Below are 23,017 nucleotides of genomic sequence, written 5' to 3' on the forward strand. Positions count from 1 at the left end.
GACATTAGCATATGGAAACATTCTATTCTATATAATAAAATTGTTTCACAATTTTTTTTTGTATGCAGCCTGCTGTACGGTGCGGTAGGGGTTACTCGAGTTACTCGGTCAAGGATTACTCGAGTTGCCGGGGTTACTCGAGTTTCTCGGTCAGGGGTTACTCGAGTTGCCAGGGTTACTTGAGTTACTCGGTCAGGGGTTACTCGAGTTGTCGGGGTTACTCAACTTACTCCTGACCGAGTAACCCCTGACCGAGTAACCACTCGAGTAATTCATGACCGAACCCCTCGAGTAACCCCTAACCGAGTAACCCCTCAAGTAACCCTTGACTGAGTAACCCCTGACTGAGTAACCCCTGACCGAACTCCTTAAGTAACCCCTGACCGAATTCCTTAAATAACTCATAACCGAGTAACTCGAGTAACCCCTGACCGAGTAACTCGAGTAACCCCTGACCGAGTAACCCCTCGAGTAATCCCTAACCGAGTAACTCGAGTAACCCTTGACCGAGTAACTCAAGTAACCCCTGACCGAGTAACCCCTCAAGTAACCCTTGACCGAGTGAACCCCTCGAGTAACCCCTGTTCGAACCCCTCAAGTAACCCTTGATCGAGTAACTCGAGTAACCCCTGACTGAATAACTCGGGTAACCCCTAACAAAATAACTCGGGTAACCCCTACCACACAGTGTGGCCTGCTGCACCAAAAAGTTGCTAAAATTGTTTATTTTCCTACCTTTTACCACAAAATTCAATTCCAGTATCCCAACTCTCAAATTCAACAAACTCTTTCTTATATACGGAGTATACGAGTATTATTTATAAAGAAAGCCAAAGAAATTCCCTAATAACTTGCAAATCAATTATCAATTCCTTGTGTGTGGCTGGCCATATCGTGTAGACACTTATAAAAGAACAAAGTAATCCCTACAACACTGACTAAGTAACCCCTATAATACTGACCAAGTAACCCCTATTACACTAACGAAATAACTCTTGTGTGGCCAGCCATATATCAGAATTTGTGATTTCAATGACTTTCCTTAACTTTCTATTATGTATTTTCCAAATATTACACATCACACAGATATATTCTAGTAATTCGAAAAATAAAAAAGGTAAATTACTAAAATCACACATCGTTCGGTGTGATTAATGTTAGATTTATTCTTATATTTCCACTTTTAGCTCTCTTATCTAATGCCCCGAACACGCTCATTAGCTTTTGTCAGGTAGTAATACTAAATTTAACATGATTATAATACAAGGGTATATTAATACTCCGATCCTGTAATACATAGGTATATTCTAGTAATTTTTGGTCACATGTTTTTTCATTTTCACACCTTTAGAGTGTGTTTGGATTGAAGGAAATGGAGGGAAAGGAAAGGAAGGGAAATGGAGAGAGGGAGTTTCTTTCATTTGGATAAAAAATTAGGGATGAAGGGAATTGGAGGAGAGAGAAATGGAGAGACTAAATTCTAAGAAAATGATCCCTCCAACAATAGAGGGATTTGGAAGGAAAACTCATCCTTCTTCCTTCCCCTTTCTTTCCCTTCCCTCCCCTTCACCTCCCTCCCTTTCTTTTCCTTTCCTTAACGTTACCCAAACACACTGTAAGGGAGCTTTGCATTGGCCGGTCGATAGTGATGCCTATTTCTTTCTTTAAAGAAAGGAAGATATTGTTGGCAAAGTTCCTCCTCTATAACGTTGCTTGTGTGGATTTGCAAACTTTGGAGATTACGAATTTTGAACTCCCTGGTTTCGGTAGAATATGGAATGTGTATGTATGCCCGGAGAACCTTCTTTTGTTCAAGGATGTTGAAGATGGTCTTGCAGGGACACGGAAACTAAGAAGAAAGAACGCCAAAAGGCAAAGATTAATGAGAAAAGCAGAAAGGTATGCTTGACCTTAGGGTTTTTTTAATAGCTTTAGCATACTAATTTATTAGGACCTAATGGTCCAAAGGTCCTATACTCCTACGTTCCAAATTAGGAAATTTGAATATTCTCGGTCTTTGGTTAGATCATTATATATGTTAGTAGGATTACTCGATCCTTACTCTCTTATAACTTGGTAACTGCAGAACTAATATAACAATGAATGTTTTAATTCATTTATGTGATAGTGACTTAAAATTTTGCGGTACAGGTCTTTACAACACTTTGCTTCTATTCTACAACAATATGATGAGCCGAATCCCTGATCTAATTTCTACTTTCGAGTCTTGACCCATGTCATCATATTGCTACGCTCCATTAAGTGAACGGATAAGAGGACAAGACTATAGTTTATATAAGGTTGTCGTTCGGTTTGTTTTGTTCGTTATTTGTGATGGTCATTTTGAAACGAGTTCATTTGATTATTTTTTTCAACAATATACTTCGAGTTTCAATGTTATCCTCTATTTTTTTTCATCATTCTTTTCATCTCAAAATTATATTAGTAGTAATTTGAGTTTGGATTTGATGCGGATCAAGCATTAAGAATTTAAGAGTCTAGATTTATTGTCTTTAGAATTTATTTTTCCGTATTCATATGATAAAGATTAGGAAAAGTTATCTTTTTATAAAATATTATTAGAGTTTTTAGGATTTAACTTTATCTTTTAGGTTTGAGATTTGTTTATCTTATCAGGCATGGAATTGTATGCCTATAAATAGTTAGTTCGAGTGAATTGAATTGATTTCAAAACAATGCTTTTCTTTGGAAAAGATCAAAATTTAGGTTACTTTTCTTCTTGCTTAAGTCAAAAAGATCAAAATTTTTATTGAATTAGGTTTACCTAATTGCTAGTATCCCTTGCTTTAGTTTAATCCACATCAGGACTATCTCTTTATTGCGATTTACTAATATTAACATACTACGAAGTATGTATTAAAACAAACTAAACTTGTTTTTATCGATGTGAAGTAAAGAATATGAAATTTAATTCTAACCACTAACTAGATTAAGTCTATACAAAACATAATTATTTTTCCCTCCTCGATTTTTAATATCTATTATGTTGAATCTGTATTAGTAGACAAGTAAATTTATATTGCAAACGTCAATGTGCCATGTAGGCCCTTTTAATCACGTCATGTCAGCTTCCGAACATCTCATGACATAAGGTTAAGGAGATTCGAACACTCAACCTTTTATAACAAGGATGACTATATAACCATCTAAGCCAATTACCAACCACATTATCAATATGTAAAAAAAAAGTATATAAAGCACAAAGTTCAATTAAAAAAAAAATATTCAAAGAATAAACTCAATACCTCATACCTCAGGGACAAAAAGCCTGACAAATTCATCTATATAAGTATAATATGAAAACTATAATACAATAATATATAACGTATGAGCCGGGGCATTGCCCAGCCTAAACACTAGTTATTAATTATATGTTGCAGAAGATCAGAAACAACATTTGATAGCTCTATACCCTCATCATTTTTAATAGTTCCAATTTTGAGATACCTGTAAAAATGGACCATAATTGGGCACAAAAACTAGTTTTTTAATCTTTATCCAGTTAAAGAAAACTTATAATGAATATTATACGTATATAAGTGTATTCAATAACATTATTTATTAAGTGATTCCAACAGAACTACATTACCATCAGAAACTAAAAGATTGTAATTTGTGACAGAGGTTGCTAAAGAATGTTATTCTAATATGATCATAATACGACACTGACACATGCATTTACTAGTATGAAAATAAACCACCAAACTATATTATCTCCATACTTTTTTCTCTCTTCCTAAAATTTGATACATAATAAAATAAATCGATTTAATATTACAGTCAAAGCATTTACGACTACCCAATGACTAGATACTTTCTCATATACAGTAGCATCGCAAATTATAATCCTAGGGATTTTGCAGAAAATCAGAAAAAATTAATTAGAACTCTAAATAAAATACTAAATAAGAAAATTAACCAAAAATTAACAAGAATTTAGACACATATTAGAGAATTATAAAATAAGACCTCTGAACTGCATACTAAAAAGAGAATTAATAAGAATTTAGGCAGAAAATTAAGAAGACTAAACCAGATACTAAACAAGTAAACATAAATTTAACATTAACTTTTAGGTTTTTTGAACATACGATTACATTTCATAGCCAAGATACCGATGACAATGCATTTAAAAGCTAACAAACTACTAAGTTCGAAAGCTTTAACTTAATGTGAATATTGCTCCATTTAGCAATGTGCAAAATCATGGAGAAAATCACTTATGTTAGACTTCCATAATCTTAAGTAGTACTACTAGTGCTTTACAAAGCACGTACTACATAACAACTTTTAGTTGATGATTTAAGCAGCAATCCTAGGAACAGCCTTGCACACCAAAGACTTCTTCATCTCCATAGAAAGCTTGAGGCACTCGGTCAAGTCAACACCGTTCTCGGTCGGAACCCACTTGAAGTTCTGAAGCATCTGAGCCAACCACAGCTGAGCAGTAGCCATACCCATTGCCTTTCCGGGGCAGACACGACGTCCTGCTCCGAAAGGTGCGAGTCTTAGGTCCGAACCCATGATTGGTACATCCTCCTCCATGAACCTCTCAGGGTTGAACTCATTAGGGTTTGACCAGATCTTCTCGTCGTGGGTGATGGCGTACATGTTGACCATTGCGGTGGTTCCGGCTGGAACGAAGTGAGAACCGACGTGGGTGTCGTGGATAGAGAGACGAGCCCATGATAGAAGTGGGCCTGGTGGGTGGACTCGGAGGGTTTCCTTGAGAATGGCTTGGAGGTATGGTAGGTTGGGGAGGTCTGAGTCGGAGACTTGCCTGTTGGATCCGACGACACTATCGATTTCGGCTTGAGCCTTGGCTTGAATGTCAGGGTGCACAACCATCCTTGCTAGAGTCCACTCTAGGAGAATTGCAACTGTGTCTGTTCCCCTGAAGATCATTTCCTGCATTCATAAATCAAAATATGTATTTTTGTTCAGCATTTTGTGCATACACACACTTTTCTTTAATATGCATGAATCTTATTCAATGTGTACATACAGAATTTCCATTGATAAGCATATAAAGATAATAATGACATATACTCGTACCATATTTCATCATCAATAAAATGAACAAATGTCCAACAAAAAATAAAACAGTTGTATAATGAACAAACAACAAATTTAACGTGAACAATTTTTAAAAAAAAAAATAAGAAATCATACCCAAAGAAGAGCAATCATGTCAGAGTCAGAAAGCTTGTTTTCTCCATCTTCCAAATCAAGAAGAACATCAACAAAGTCCTTCGAATCATCATCAACCTTCTCACTCCTCAATGCCCTGTGTTCCTCAATCACATTACCAACATACTTGTTGACCTTACCAACTAAATTCTTACACCCTGTAAATCCAACCATCTTAGAGGGGCAAAATGGTCACCCCAGTTAAAAATACCAAGCAATTCGTACCCTTCCTTCACTAACTCCTCAAGGTTATCAGCTTCCTCGGTTCTCTTACCGAAGAAATCATAGCTCTTTCCGAACACACTCATCATGACATTATTCAACGATCCGAAATGCAATACATTTTTTATCTCAACGTTACCCTCTTCACCCATTAAGGTGTTGATTTGTTGCACCATCTTGTTACCAATTTCCTGGCGGAATCCTCCGAAGTTGGAGATTCTTCTAGGGCTAAATAGATGAGTTGCGGAGATTCTTCGGAGATTCCTCCAGTAATCTCCGAAGGGTGCGAAACCCATAGCAAAGAGAAATTCGTTGCTTATATTTCTAGTGACATTTTTGAGTTTTTTTGAGAGAATTTTTTTAGGTTAAAGGATGAAGAAGAGGATGGAAGGATGTTTTGGTGAGGGAGGAGAAGTGTGAAGGCCACTTATTTATAGTGGTTGTAGACTTGAAGTGGAGTAGCGTATAATATTATTTTATTATATAGTTTTTAATGTATTTATTTCATGTGTTGGGAGTTAAAAATAAAGATTATGAGTATCATCATAGTATGGTATATAGTAACGGTGAAAAAGATGAAAGGTCAAGAAAAATTAAAAGTGATTATTGATTTATTTGAGGAAGCTTACTTTTATCTACTCTCTCAAATTAATAAGAAATGTCTTTTTCCATGTGAAATGTTGACACTGGAGTATTGACATCGCTCCCACCTTGTATCCTTGAGTTTTAAAAATCAAATTTCATGGGACTCATTTGAGGAATTTCCCTTATCTCTGAAAATCAACTAAATATAACACATTTTAATTTGGACGGAAAATAGTAGCTAGGAATAATTGATGAATACAACATCCGTTTCCTTATAGTTAACGCGTTTTAACTTTAATTGCTTTAAAAAGGATAGCATTAAACAAAGATTACCTCAATTTATATTGGAGCAATTTTATTTTTATTTTTTTCATTGTAGGGTAACATTACAACCGATCAATGTACAATATTTAATATGTATTTTTTTTTTTATTTACGGAATATACATTTCCTATCTAAATTAAGCTTGGTATAATTTGATCTTTTTTTGTTTTTCCATGGATTAATTGGGGTAGATCAATATAAGAAACTACTCCTAATATAATTGGCTAATTAGAATTGCATTATCTTTACTGCATCAATTAGAAACCATGCATTAATGCATGCAATCATATAGGTCAAAACCAAAGTTTTTTTTTGCAGACTACTTTGCAGTATACATACCACATAAATTACATGCATTGTAAAAACTTTGAAAATGTACAAATATCTTTGGAATAGAATAGATAAACCATTGCATGCAATGTAAAACTTTGAAAAGGTTATAAATAATTCTTGGGTTGACTAGTCACCAACAAAAGGAAAAAATAATTTATTATATATTATATGTAAGTTGCACTGATTTAGGTCGATTTAACAGTAGTAAATGCTTACAATTTTAACTCTTTATTAATTTGGAAGATATTTGACACTATACTTTATGCATGGTTTACAAGTGTTTATTATCTCCATATTTTTTTATTTTTTTAATTTAAGTGTTTTATTTTGACTTTTGCAACATTTACATATACCAATTCAATTAAATATTTATTTTATATAAATAAGATAAAAAAAATTTACAAGTGGTTCAAATCAATAAAAACTCATTCTTAATAAAATTTAAATAAATTTAAATTCTAAATCATTAAAATAGTTTATATACACTTTTGTAATGGTTTAAAAATCTAAAACAAACTCATATATATATATATATATATATATATATATATATATATATATATATATTACAAATATATTACACGTATATTGTATGTGTAATATATATTACACTTTAGATTGGCATATTATTATGAATTTGCATATTTTCTTTCTCATATTTCAAATAATTCAATTTTTAAAACATTATTTCTTAAAGTTAATTTACTACATATATATTTTAAATTTATTATTCTAAGTCACTATTATTAAGTGGGGTTGACCCTATTTTGTTGATCATAGTTTACCCAAATCAAACACCGCGGTCATATAACTACATGTTAGAATCGACTTATCAATACATGTATTTCGAATTTCAACTTAGCTTTTTTTAATTTATATTTATTGCTAATAAAAGATATTATTGGTCAAAGTTTTGCATTAACAAATATACCGATCAAATCGAGGCACTAAAAAACACAACGGGTGTATGTCTATATGTGTTCAATATAATTATTTTATGATGCATTATATATTGCATGCTTTTTTTTTTATCTAAATTATTTTCTCAAATTTTAATAAACATGTATTGCCTAAGAATTTATTGTTATTTTTTTATTTGCACGATTATTTCATTTTGTTTTGAAATATCTTTTGCGGGATTTTCAAACATTTTTTTCTTTAGTGGATAAAGTTCTCTTTCAATTCGTGACTATCAAGAGCATTTGATCATATCGAGTACATTCTCAACAAGGCTTCACCTCTAGTTGTGAAAGTTATGGTACAGTTTTAAATAAAACTATTGTGTGAATGGAAAAAAAAAATTATTTCTTAGTTTTAAGTCTTTTATTTATGCGTTTTACGAAGTATCAAATAATTACTTAATGGAGTTTTTCATTTGAATAAAGAAATAATTTGATAAATACTTCGTCCGTGCATTAGATAGACATAGTCATATGTAGGTTTTGTTAGATCTGTCTCGATGTATAGTTTCAATGTTACGAATATAACAAGATCTCATATTATTATGTTTTGAAATATAGTAATTACAATTAAATAATTAGATTTTATAAGGTCTGAAATCTCCAAAAATAAATAAATAAATAAATAAAGGACAATCAAATAGACATGAAGGGAGTATGTATAAACTTAGCTTGTTGGGATAGATTCAACTTAATTCCATAAAGCTTGAACTCTATCCTCCATTAATCAAGGTACGAGATATTCTTCAATTGTTTTTCTTGCATTAGCAATAATAATTTCTATAGCGTATTTACTTAGTTTTATTATTAACTAGTATTTAGCCCGGATAATACCCCGAGTCATACGTTATATATTATTGTATTATAATTTGCATAGATTATATTTATGCTTATAATTGAAAGTGCATAAACGGAATATCATAATAGTCCCAAAGCCCATGCCTTACTTTGACCGACCTTTTGTCCCCATGAGGTACGGAGTAATAGTTACATTCTATACCATATTGTGAATTTGTGATATTGAGTTTATTCCTTTTTTTTTTTTTTTTTTTTTTTTTTTTTTTTTTTTTTTTTTTTTAATTGAACTTTGTGGTTTGCATTTATATAATACTTCCTACATATTAACAACATGGTTCAAAATTGCTTAGATAGTTAAAGAGTCATACCTCTTATAAAAAGTTGGGTGTTCAAATCTCTTTATCCTTATGTTTTTATATGATTTTATGTGGTGTAATAATCAATATTGTTTGATTGCTGATGTGGCATAATGAGATGTTGGGAAGGTGACATGGCATATCAAAAAGGATGTACATGGCACATCAACGTTCTTATTAGAAACGCTTTCTAATAAATTAGTATAGATAGATTAGTATAGATAATTGTTTTCTAATTCTCAATTAACCATTGACGTGGCATATTAGTATAGATGATATGATTGTTTTCATTAATTATGTATTTAGTTTGCTTATCTCTTTCTCGTTTCCTAGTGTTAGTCGACCAATATCATGGATACTCTAACTAATAAGTGTAAAATGCTATACTAAGTTCCTTGAAGAATCAACTGCAAGATTGACATGAGATTTAATTACTTGAATTAGTTAACTTAATTGATTCCTACAAATATATATGTATGTGTTATTGGATTGATATAAGCATGAATGGTGGGTCGAACTGATGCTTGCCCTAGGGTTTTAGTTAAATTGAACTTAAACCTCATTTCAATATATTATAATTATTGCCGTATGTAGTTATAAGTTAATAAGTAATTTCTATTGCCGAAATTGAAACCACTGGATTTAAATCCAATTCCATAACTATCAGTTCCTAACCAGTTTCTTCAATTTAAATTTTTGTAAAACTCTCAACAAATCCAAAATCTTAATACTCCTCACCAAATTCAAAAAGTTTGTAACAGATTAGACCCAAATCATGGATAATCCTCCAATCGTACTTGGGATTTATGGGGAAAGTTGAATAAAATTATCAAATAATTCGACAAACAAATAATCTAATTTAGCTTTTTTACTAGTATATAAAAGACAGCCGTTGGTTTACTTAATACTTATAGTACTGCACATGGAGTATTATCATTCTTTTAACTAATAAATAACCATATCCTTCAATTTGCCCCCTCAATCATCTCAAAAGGTCTTCCATTGCCATTATTATTTTAATGGATCTAAGTTGTTAATGTATATCATTCTCTTAACTAGTATATACTATGGTTCATTTTTTTTTTTTTGGAGACAGTATACTATGGTACATGAATACATGATACATGTATACTTACTACGGATTACTTGCATTGGCTTATTGCACTCTTTATACTTGCAAACAAATCTCTTTCATACACTAATAGCCAAATTAGAGCTTAATAATAATTGCATCGATGTAAGTCATGAAGACGAAATTTAATTCTAACTAGAGATGTTGTTAAGACCATGAAAATAGGACTATACATACCATACAATTTTTCCTTCGGTTTTCTTAAAAAGACTTGGTTCACATTAATTTATTGTGAACCACTATTATTAGGGACACTATGGTCGCTATATAAATTTTTTAAAAAAAATTGCTATGTTAAAAAAAAGGTTATTATGTTAAAATAAATGATCAGACATTGTGTTAGTATAAAGATCATTAGAGGTAAATTTTTTTTTTTTAAATGAATGTGTTTTAAATCGGTCAATATGAATAATAAAGCTCACCATGTTTAACATAGCATCGGTTCACATATATGTACTTTAGCTTTACAATAATATTAAAGGTCACACGAGTTTAAATAAAGGTCAGTATGTTAAAATTAGGGTCACTATGTTCACTAATCACTACAGCGTTATTTGCGCTTGTATAGGCCCACAATAATATTATTGTGAACTAGGTCCACATAAGTTTTTTCCCTATTATCTATTATTCCGTAGTAAGCAGACAAGTTTCTATTGCAAACAACACTTGAGTAGTTAAGTATCAATAGAAGTTTAGAACTACTCATATGCAAAATCTGGTTCAGATAACAATTACTTTCTACTTCGTATTAGTTTTTTCCTATTAATTGTGAGGGATGTGATGTAGATCATGATCTATTCGACTATCATACTATATGTTGCAATATATACATTTTCAATACTAAAATAACGGCATTAATATAACCAATTTCTTTCTTATAAAAAAAATACATACACTAGTAACTAAACAAATTCCGAACAGTTTCTTTCTTGTATATGAAAATACATGAAGATATAGATAATTACATCAAAGTATACTAAATTAAAAATTACTTCTAAATTGCAGACTAAAAAAATACGGAGTACTTTGCATAAATCTTGTTAATTTCCTACAGTTGATGAAAAAAATTGTAAAAAAAAAACATATAAATTCTACATATAATTCAATTTAGGAGCCTTAAATGCACAAGCATGCAACGTTTTGGAGAGCTTGACGTCCAAGACCTTTGTGATCGAACCCACAAGAGTGTAACTCGGGGTAGCGGTGCAACCCGCAGTAGACGCCACCACACCGACGCATAAACCCGATCAATCTTATCCGTTTCTTGCACGCACCACATCAGTTGATACAAGTCTCGAATATTTTTTGCCTAGTTGAACCATTAACTTGCTTTTTCTTGGAACTATTGGCACGAAATATTGCCTCCCAAAACAAGATTTTGCCTTCGGATCGTTTGATTTCCTTTTCGATGGCGATTGCTAATCGTTCTTCGGTTATCTTCGGATCTCCAAACAAACTTTGACGAACATCTTGTTTTTGTTGTTGTCTTCCATTGTTTTTCTTCTCTAAACTCTAATCAATCTTTAGTGTATACCCTAATTAAAATTTTGCTGTTGATCGTATTATTGTTATAGGGAAGTAGGGACTTTATAGAGTAGTAGTACTTGCTAGCGTATGAGAAATTCGAAATAAATGTACGATTGTCGTATATATATATAATAAATTAAAAGATATGATTGAATCATATAAACGTGTATTCCCTATTTATAATTATTTACAATTTTATCTAAAAAATCTTTTGGTCCCTTTGCAAATTAGTTAAGTGGCTTAAAAGAGGAAATAACAAGAAAAAATCTGATAAAATATTTAATGAATTAGGAAACTTCGACAAAATATTCCTGTCGTCAAGTTTGTTAAAAATAGATGAGAATACAGAAAATCTAAGCTAAATTTAAGGGAACTAGAATCAAACTACACAAAAAAGAATGTTGAAATCCATTGTAACCCATTTATGAGTGTCTCACATTAGAGAAAGAGGAGAGTTGGTTTCACTTTATAAGGTTGGGGAGTTACTCCTACTATTGTCAATTGGTTCTAGTATGGAATTTTCTTAACCTTGTTTGTGGATCAAACTCTCCTCCTCATTTGAGTTGTCCAAGCTCATTTCGTATTAAAAACAACTCAAAAAAATATATATAAGTAGTAATATATTATTGACATCTATCCACGAGACCACCAGTGATTGTGTCATGGATTTTAAAATTAACGAACACTTCGTACCAACATTTAAAAAGACATTAATTGTCTCATAAAAAAATTACTTGTGACTACACATTAGAGTTGGGCGGACCGGGTCGGGGTCATGCTGGGTCAAGGCAAAACAAATCAGCCCATTTCACGGGCCGTAATTTTTGTGCCCAAAATGGTCGGACTGTGCGGGCTTTTCGGGGCGGGCTAAAAAAATAACTAAAAATGCATAAAACCACATTCCCAAACCCGCCCACAAAAATAAAATTTCAATCTTCCCAAAATCGGGCCAGGTCGGACCGCTTGGCTGGACTAACTTTGATCAGGTCTAAGTTAACAAAACTTCACATGAATATTTAAAATTTATTACACATAGTTATAAAACCTATATGAGGCAAATTTACAAAATCTCACATGAAAACATAATAAGAATTCCATAATATATATCTTACGATGAGGTCGACGACTGTGTTCTATTCACCTAATTTTTACTTATCTGAATTTATTATACCTTATTAAAACTTATTTTAGTTGTAATTTAAACTTGAACAACCCTTATCAGAACTTTATTTTTCCTGAACTTATCTGAGCTTATTAGACCTGAAATAAGAGAAAATAAAGTGAACAGAACAGACCCTAAAAAAATTTATCAAATTGTTTTAAAATGAATTTTGTTGTTGGATAATGATGTATATGTAGCAGTATTGTAGTTTTAGGTTTGCAAAGAAGCATTTCTTTTTTTAAAAAAAAAAAAAGTTTTGGTATTAATTGAAAAACATATGATAAAATGATACGCAAATTAGTGTAATGAATGTCTATGGAACCCGTACAAAAAAAAATGAATGTCTATGGAGGAGGAAGCTCTAGTTTCTCAACTTCAACATGGCATTTTGGTAATAATAAGAGAAATTGTATGTATTTTTAAATCTGTAAATTTTTTGTGTACTTTTTTTTTGTCCCTTTTCTTCTTCTTCTTCCTCCTCCATCTTCTTCATGCTTTTCTCCTCTTCCATTGTAGTAGCTCGTGAACCACTATTTTTACTACATATTATTATCGGCAACAAAATCGCTGCCGAATTAAACTAAAACCCTAACAGAAAAGGGAGAAGAGAAGGGTATGGTTAAACCCAAAAGGGAAGGGTTGCGTCTTCTCCATTGAAGACGTTCGCCAAGTTCGATTTATCCATCGAAATTTCTTAGTTTCTCCATTAACGTTCTTTTGTAGTTTTGTTCTCCATTGAATACTTTTGGTTTTGCATGAAAGTAGAAATCTTTTAAGACAAAATTAAAACACTAACTCAACTTATTGATAGAAAATGACAACTTTGACCCTTGAGTTGAGAAACTTGTATTTTCTCCGGATATTACAACTAGGTGACTAGCGTGAGTGAGGTGACTGTAAAAAAAGCTGAAATCGAACCAATTGAAAAAAAAATAAAAATCCCTTCTTTGTTATGAAATATTTGTGGATATCCATTATCTTCCTTGTATCATTCCGAAATATTCTAGATCTAGGGTTTATTATTATCTAAGCAAACCCTAGTTATGTTGTATGTATATATATCCCCACTCTATGGAATAATAGAGACGAATTTACTCTCTCCCCAATTTCTCTCCTATCTCTCTTTATTTCTCTTCCATATTTAACACGTTATCAGCACCATTGCTCTAGATTGATTTCAATATCGATTGAAGCATCATAAATTGACTAATCTCAAACGACGATCAAAGTAACTCCCAACATACCCTCAAACTTTTCCCTAATACTACTACCTCTTGATTTCACGAACATCAATCAGAAAAATAATTTCCCAAACCCCTCTGCCGAAACCACCGTTGCTCTGCCGATACCACCGATCCCTGCTGCCACCGTCGGTCAGCCGTACGTCGAAGAGGACTCAAGCCCGTAAGCTGCCTATTGTCGTCGTTCACCGCTCCGGCCTCCCGTGCTCAGTGCTCCACTGCTCCGTCATCCACCCATAAAATATTCCGTGGCTTTATAGGTGAATCACTGAATTTTTACCTCTTAATTTCTTATATTTTACATACTATTTGTTTTGTTAATTTGTTTATAGATTTATATCTTGAATTCTTGATAATAAATTATGATGTATTGAGTTCATATTGATTGATTAAGTCATATTAGATACTTTAGTATCTAGAAATCAAGATCTTAGTTTCTGGGTTTGCTGTAATTCAAGGAAAATAATGCAGAAATTAGAAATAAAATTTGATAATCAATGAAATTTGACTTATGTAAAGATTGCGAAAATAGGATTTTTAAACATAAATTGCTCCTTCAACATTATCAACTCATAATATAAGTTTAATCGTAAGTGCAGAATACTTGGTTTTAGGCTTCAGTTCATGAGGAAAATAGATTGCTCCGTATAAACTTCTCACTGTAGACTTTTTGGAGGGATAGATATATTTGTTAGTTTGCTCAGTGATTGTGTGAGCTTCTGTATTGCAGACTTTGTCGTATTGGTGGAATGGTGAATGGTTTGCTTATTGATATTTTTGGTCAATTGAGAATATGCTTTTCAACGATGTTTTTTTTTTTTTTTGGGTTCTCAAATTATTGATGTGTGGTTAGTAATTTGTTTGATAAGAGAATAGTATTATGTTAAGTTTAGATTATTGAAGTTAATTACGAGTTATGATTGGTTCTGTAATGTATTTTTCGTTTGAGATTCTTTCCATGAAAGATTTATTGTTTCCTTAATAAAATTTATTAAGGTTTATGTTTTGTTATGATAATTGATTAGTGGACTTAATTGTGGTCTCATGAGCAATAACCTTCTCAAGGTTCAATACGCAAATCTTGTTATAATTAATTACTTGAAATTAGTCGTCTAATTTGAAACTTGGAATATATATGTATATATATATATATGTATATATGTATATATGTATATATGTATATATATATGTATATATGTATATATATATGTATATATGTATATATATATGTATATATATATATGTACATATATATATGTATATATATGTATATATATATATATATATATATATATATATATTATACCACCTTAGTTCCTAATTTATAATATTGTTTTATATATCAGTGAATCATGTCAAACCTTGCAAAATTCGAATTTGTTGCTCTTGATATTACTGGAAACAACTATCTGTCTTGGGTGTTAGATGCTGAAATACATTTAGATGCAAAGGGACTTGGTGATACTATTAAAGAAAACAACACTGCAACAAGCCAAGATAAGGCTAAAGCTATGATATTCCTTCGCCATCACCTTCATGAAGGCCTTAAGACTGAGTACTTGACTGTTAAAGACCCACAAGTCCTTTGGAGTAATCTAAAGGAAAGGTATGACCACCAGAAATCTGTGATATTACCAAAAGCTCGTTATGACTAGTTACATTTAAGATTACAAGACTTTAAGTCTGTGAGTGAATACAACTCAGCCATGTTTAGAATTACATCACAAATTGAAATTATGTGGAGAGGAAATCACGGATGCAGAAATGTTAGAAAAAACATACTCTACTTTTACAAAATATTCTGAATTGATATATTGTCTCCTTGTGGCTGAGCAAAATAATGAACTATTAATGAAAAATCATGGATCACGCCCAACTGTGTACTCCATTCCCTGAAGCAAATGCGACATCCCATAGTGGGAAAGAGCAAAAGGCTAGAGATCATGCCAGCAGTCGTGGTCAAGGCCGTGGTCGAGGTCGTGGTCGCGGCCGCGGACGTGGACATGACCATGGTCAAGGTGGTCATTTTAGGAACTCATACTCTCACCAGAAGTGGGACAATAAAGATGGAAATAAGAACGAGAAGGATAAATATGAAAATTTATGCTACCGCTGTGGAGGAAAAGGCCATTGGTCTCGTGTGTGTTGTACACCAAAAAATTTAGTAGACCTTTATCAACAATCAATCAAACAGAAAGGAAAGAAAGTGGAAACAAATTTGGTGTACGAGGATGGCGAAGGTGATTTTGATTACGGTGATAAAACTCACCTGGAAGCAGTTGATTTCTTTCCTAATCCTGAAGAAAATAATTGAATAAATTATGATCCATTGGCGAATAAACTCTATTAATTAGCTTGCACTTATTATAGAATTTTATCGTAGTACTATGATTTTATGCTTTATGGGACATTTGTTTTTGGACAATTTTATGTTTTTGGATATTTTTATGTTTTGGATATTTCATTATTATCATTATCAGTCATTTATTAACTTAAGTTATTTGGTTTAGTGAATCTTATTTTAGAATATTAAATTGAGAATTTTTAATATAAAGATTCATATAATTGGGCAAGAGGAATGAATATGAGTTTTATATGAATCATTTTACTTTGCTTGATACATGCATTGATAAAAGAATTTATGGCTTAAAAGGTGCAAGAGATTTAAAGGTAGTTGGATTAATTTATTGCCCCCACATGCAAGGATTAGGGGGAGATAGTATTTATTTCATTATTTTATGTAATCCTTGCACATATATAATAAAAATATATTGATGGTTAGTTTGGTACATACATTAACTTAAATATTAACGTTTTATTTAATAAAAGTGGCTACATGTTTATTAATATATTTCAATATGGTACCATCCTGAAGATGGATATGAATAGATGTTATTAGCTATATACCAACTGTAAATGCTCTAATTAAAATTAATGTCCCAGAAGGACAACATCAACTATTGATGAACCTAAAGCACGCCTTAAGCGTGGTAGCCGTAGTCGAACCCAATAGATTTCAAAGATAAGAATCTTCAAACAGGAAAAGAGCAATTATTGACAATAGCAAATTTGAGGAAGTAATACATTTCGATAGATCTTTATAAGAGATTATATTTAGTAAAATGGATATGTACCATGATTATATAGAGTACTCTAGAAGAGTATAGAATGTCCAACAAGCTTAGCATGTATCAAGATTATAGTCAAAGGTCCAGCAGTGTATAAAATTTTGGATCAAGTATTAGTTGATTGTCTTGTCAATTACATAAAGAAACACATGTTGGTGTTCTAATATCACATCATATTCATGGCCATGCATAAAGTAATTCTAATAAAGTGATCACTAATGTTGGAATACTGACCAGAGTTCAAATTTAGAGAAATGACTGGATGTGATAATTAAATTAGGTCATCCGTGTTTAATAATTACCCGTTATAGAAAGTTGAAGTTTCATTTGATAATGTGCTGACGCTCTCTCAATGTTGCATATATGAAATGAGTTAAATGGCAAGACATAATATTGAGATTGAGCTATTATTGAATAGTGATTTATAATAATTTATATTGATGAAAATGTCAAGAGTAATGGGTGACCAGAAGTTCACCAGAATAACAAATATGTTATTGTTAATTATTAGGTGACCAGAATCTCACCAAATACTCTATTTAAATCTTTAAAGATCTCGAAGATCACTACCTAGTAGAATTCCAAGCAAGTGATTTATGCTTGTATAATAATTCTTTTAATTGGGCTATTATATGTCAGCACATAAGAAATTGGAAAAGAAATAAAAATGTACAACTGCACAACACATGTCTCCCCATTGACATTGATTTCCAGAAGAGAACATATTATGAAAAGTGTAACAATAAATACATATGCAATGTAAAGTTAATGAAGAAATGATTCTTCATTGAAATTGTCCTCTAGAAGAGATAAAACTTGTTTAATACAAATCTTCTGAGATAATTATTTTGATTGTGATCCTCCCGATGAAAAGAATTTTAATGCAAATTTGTATACTAAGTTGGTATAGAATTAGACGCCCCTATAAATGAGGTACTTTACCAACTTAGGGGAGAAGAATTAGCATAAGCTGGAAAAATCGGAATATATATAATTGATAATCCCTATAAAGGTAGTTTGAAAAGTTATATGCCAACTTTTGCCTATATATTATCAAGATATGTTGCACATTTATGATTTGATTTGTATTTTGTTATGACTCATGTTGCATAGCGTTGAAGATACATTTTGGTCATATTATGTGTATACATTGAGATTAAATCTTGCCAATTATACTTGAATCATTACACCTGAAGTGTAGGTTGTATGATCGGTTTCAAAATAAAGATATCTCTAATGGATATGATATATGGCAAGATAGTGCAGTTAATACTAATAGCGTAATAGTATTTAAATACCATAGTGTATGAAATACCCTAAAAGTTGTATAGATATCTTATTACAATAGATGGCCTATGATGTAAGGAAGTTATGATGGTACCAATAAGAAATGTATTCAGATATCATAGTAAAATAGCATGCGAAATGTATGTTAAAGGAATATTATGATACCGGTATACAAGGGAACCGATAAATAATATGCATATGCATGATAGAATGGACTAGTGAATAAGGGATCTGAAATATATATGTCCATTTTGATGTCGACATAATGATAATGATCAAAAGTTTATCATGGACCAGAAGTCCAATGAAATATGGATTTTTAAATCCACACTATACAGTGTCTTGCATTATTTTGAGTCCTATGTATGTTTATATGCATGTATGAGTCATAGGTTAACGGATTGTTCATTGCATATGTTAGTAGTTGTTAGATGCATTACTTATTGTATATTTTGCTTAATATGTTATCATGTTTTATATATCTCATATTGCATGCATTAGTTTCTATACAATATTTGTGGTGTATGTGAATGTTCATTCAAAGTATAGTAAGACATATTTACAACTTTGATGGAAAATTTATAAAGACATATTCGTATTCCAACGGGCTTATAATTATGATGAAATTATATGTGACGTTGATCTAATATTATTTATGAATCATGTAAGAAAAGTTCCCGAAGAACTTATATGTAACATATTTATAGCTCTACAAATTTTATATCTTGAATATTGCAATTATTATCAAACTCTTGAAAAGTCTATGTGACTACATCATTGACATCTCAACCTGAAGTTTGAGCATATGAAAGTTAGTGAGATTTGTCTTTTGTATTTGCAAGAGAGCTATCGTGTCAATTATGAAACGTCTAAAGAATATCAATGGAATACTTATGTGTGAGAATGTTTTCTTATGGTCCAGAAGAACCATGATTAGCGTATCTAATTACATGTGTTATATTATAATTCAGATGAGATTGACAAAAGATATTAATAATATCAAGTTTTGTCATCAAATTATTATTAATGAATGTTTGATCAAATAATGATCATCGATTTCTATTATTCACAACCTCCAGAAGAAGGCCTAACCGCATAAGTTTAACTTTCAAAGTAACTTTATTCAAATAGAGGTTTGGAATGATGTAGAGATAAATACATGTATGGTGAAATGAAGACACTTCACATGTTCACTTGAAGACTTGAAGATGTAATTTCAGTTTAGGAGGATCGAAGACCAATGAATGATATTTTATTACATATTAGAAGATATCCAACTATATTGGATTCATTGTTGCGGCACTAGAAGATCTCAGGTTAGGTATTCATCGGGAGGAGAAAATACGCGCTGCACTCTTTTTCCCTTGACCATGGTTTTGTCCCATATTGGGTTTTCCTGGTATGGTTTTTAATGAGGCGGCATCTCGAGCATATTACGAAGAATGTTGTACTCTTTTTCTTTCATTAGGTTTTATCCCACAGGGTTTTTCCTAATAAGGTTTTAACGAGGCACACTCTTCGATAATGGACATCCAAGGGAGAGTGTTATGAAATATTTGTGGATATCCATTATCTTCCTTGTATCATTTCGGAATATTCTAGATCTAGTGTTTATTATTATCTAAACAAATCCTAATTATATTGTATGTATATATATCCCCACTTTATAGAATAATAGAGACGGATTTACTCTCTCCCCAATTTCTCTCTTATCTCTCTTTATTTCTCTTTTATATTTAACATTCTTGCATTTCTTTTATGCTCTTGTTTTCAATTGCTGAATGACGAGTAGGAATTTATGATCAAATCCTGGAATTCATTGTTCCTAATCAATTGCAATTTGGTAATCTCTTTACTTTTAATTTCAAACCTAATCTGATTAATTTGTTCATCGTTTTTTTTCCGTACACTGGTTTAAATCAATAGTATGATTCATGGGAAAATTTCAATTTATTCTAATTTGTATTTGATTGGTTTCTTTATCTCTTTCAAATTTGCAATCAATAAAAAAAAAAATCCAATTCAATTTGCAAGCTAGGTTACAATGACAGCCCTTCCTGTTGATATTAATACTGATATTCTGCTAGATTACCGGCTAAATCTCTGTTACGCTTTAAGAGAGTTTGCAAATTATGGTATGATATAATTGACGGCACTAATTTTATCAAGCGCCATGTCGAGCAATCAAATTTGCATATGATTTTCACAAACCCTGTTGTTTATATGAGGGATTTCGACACATTTGATAAACCCATTAACCTGGATTACCCTTTCAAGAATCTAGAAGATGGGGGTGTTTATGTCGGTGGATCGAGTCGTGGTTTGCTTTGTATTTCTATAAATTGTTATCCCTACACCTTGTACTTGTACAATCCTACAAGACCCTTCCCTTTTTGCCATTGATGTCCACCTTCTATTACCCCAAGGGAAATAAGCATCTTGTGTTTGGTTATGATCACATTTCCGAGGATTACAAGTGTGTTAAGATTTCCTTGTGCAAATTGGATGATGAAGTAGGCTCTTTCAAAAGTCAAGTTATGGTTTATAGCTTAAGAGAGGATTCATGGAAGCGAGGGGCTCATGATGTTCCATACTACTTTTATGTGCATTTTGGTTATTCAGTTGAGCTTAATGGAATTTTGCATTGGTCTATTGAAGATGAACATAGAAAGCCCCACATAGTTACCTTCAATCTTTGTGATGAGACTTTTAGTTCTGTGCCATTGCCTAACTATCATACAGAGATCTATATGCGTGCTCACATAGGAGTGATTCATGCGTGCTTGTGTCTAATCATCAATTATTATAGGAAAAATGGAAATAAATAATCCCACATTTGCGTGGTCTGACAATAACAATCCCACCTTTTGATTATCACGAGACAATCCCATCTTTACCTGTCATCTTCTTTAAATAAACCCTGTCTTGTTAGTGACCAATTTTTGTAGGTTATATGCCACGTGTTAATATATAATAGGTTTATTTCAATTTTTTAATAAAAAAAAAGCAAAAAAAATATATACAGAAAATAAAATTATAAAAAAAAAAAAGAAAAAAACCCAACCACCAACCCCCACCGTGAAACCCTAGCCACCACCAAAAACCGGCCGGCCGCCCTCCTTAGCCTCCGAAAATGGCCGGCCGGAACCAATGATATGCTTTTAGGGTGTTTAAGGGGGTTTTCGGGGCTAGGGTGGGGATATTCAGGGTGGTAGGGAGGTTGGGTGGGATTTTTCGGGCAGGTTAGAGAGGTTGGGATGGAGTTGTCGGCGGTTTTCGGCGGGTTTTCGGCTGCTGGGTGGGGTTTTCGGCGGCTGGGTGGGGTTTTGACAGGTTTACGGCGGCTAGGTGGGATTTTTAGGATGGTGGCTTTGGCCTGTGGTGGTTATGGTGGTTTCAGGGGTGGGATGTGGGTCAGGGGGTGATGGGTCGGTGGGGTGGTTTTTGGTATTAAGAGGTTCCGGCCGGCCGTTTTCAGGAGTTTAGGGCGGCGGCCAGCCGGTTTTTGGTGGGGCTAGGGTAACGGTTAGGGTTTCACGGTGGCTGGTGGTGGTGGGTTTTTTTTTTATTTTTTTACTTGTTTTTGTTTTAAACTTTTTTTATTTTGACCAATTATTGAGTGACACGTGGTTTTAAAAAAAATAGAAAATAAAAAACATTTTAACCTATTTAACATGTTGTTGGTAAAAAGGTTTGTTAAAGGAAGATGACATACAAAGGTGGGATTGTTATTTTCAGACCACACAAAGGTGAGATTAATAATTTTCATTTTTCCATATTATTATTACTGTGAAGTATGGGTCATGAAAGAGTATGGTATAGCTGCATCTTGGACTAAGTTGTGTAGGGTTGGGAAACAAAATGATTAAGAAGATTTGAGGCCTATTTCTTTTTCAGAGAGTAAAAAGGAATTGCTTGTGATCTCTACCTTGGTTGATGTTGCTTCTTTGGACTCAGAAACATTGGAGATTATGAATATTCAGCCCCCTGGATTAAATAGACTTTGGATTGCACATGTATGTTTGGAAAACCTTCTTGTGTTCAGGGATGCTGAAGATGCTTCTACAGGCACAGAACTACTAAGAAGCAGAAGCATCAGAATGCGAAAGTTATCAATGAAAAAAAAAGAGAGGTGTCACTTATGTTATTGCTTGATCATTTGCATTGTCATACGAAGTATATGTATGTTTGTTTGTCCAAGGAAATTTTCGCACTTCATTGTTCCAAAGATAAATATGGCTTTGAAATTACTATATAGATATTATTCCGTTAATCTTTTTCAAAAAGTGATACTAGCAGTAATCAATACAGTATTTTGATTCGTCATCTATAATTATCCTACCCTGCACATTAGATCCTTTACTGTTTCATTTTTAATAACCTGAAATACAAAGCTAAAGAACAACCTTTTGTTTTCTTGAATAACAATTACAGAGTATGAATTTTAGCAATTGGAATCTAACTATCTTCTGTTTCTTATATGCAGGCTTTTAAGAATCCATGCTACTAGGCTACGAGCTAGTCTTGAGCTGCTCCGCTCATCCAATGATGAATCTTGATTGTGGCAGCATCACAACTCCATACAGTGGAGGTACAACCATATAAGTTCAATATTTGGACTTGTTTCTTTCACAAATTTTAACTTTAGACTCTGGAGGATGGTTGTATAGTTTGTCCATCTTGTTTACCGAGTTTTAAAAAGAAAAATAAAAGTTAGAGAACCAACTTATATTTTTGGGTTTCTTTGTATAT

At 32.4% G+C, this 23,017-nt stretch overlaps 1 pseudogene; it reads right to left on the reverse strand.

Moving 5' to 3' along the window:
* Positions 1-4,323: 4,323 nt before the first annotated feature.
* On the reverse strand, positions 4,324-5,811 carry LOC110713048 (annotated as a pseudogene).
* Between the last annotated feature and the right edge of the window lie 17,206 nt (positions 5,812-23,017).

Source organism: Chenopodium quinoa, unplaced genomic scaffold (assembly GCF_001683475.1).
Source record: "Chenopodium quinoa cultivar QQ74 unplaced genomic scaffold, ASM168347v1, whole genome shotgun sequence".
NCBI classification, from domain to species: Eukaryota; Viridiplantae; Streptophyta; class Magnoliopsida; order Caryophyllales; family Amaranthaceae; genus Chenopodium; species Chenopodium quinoa.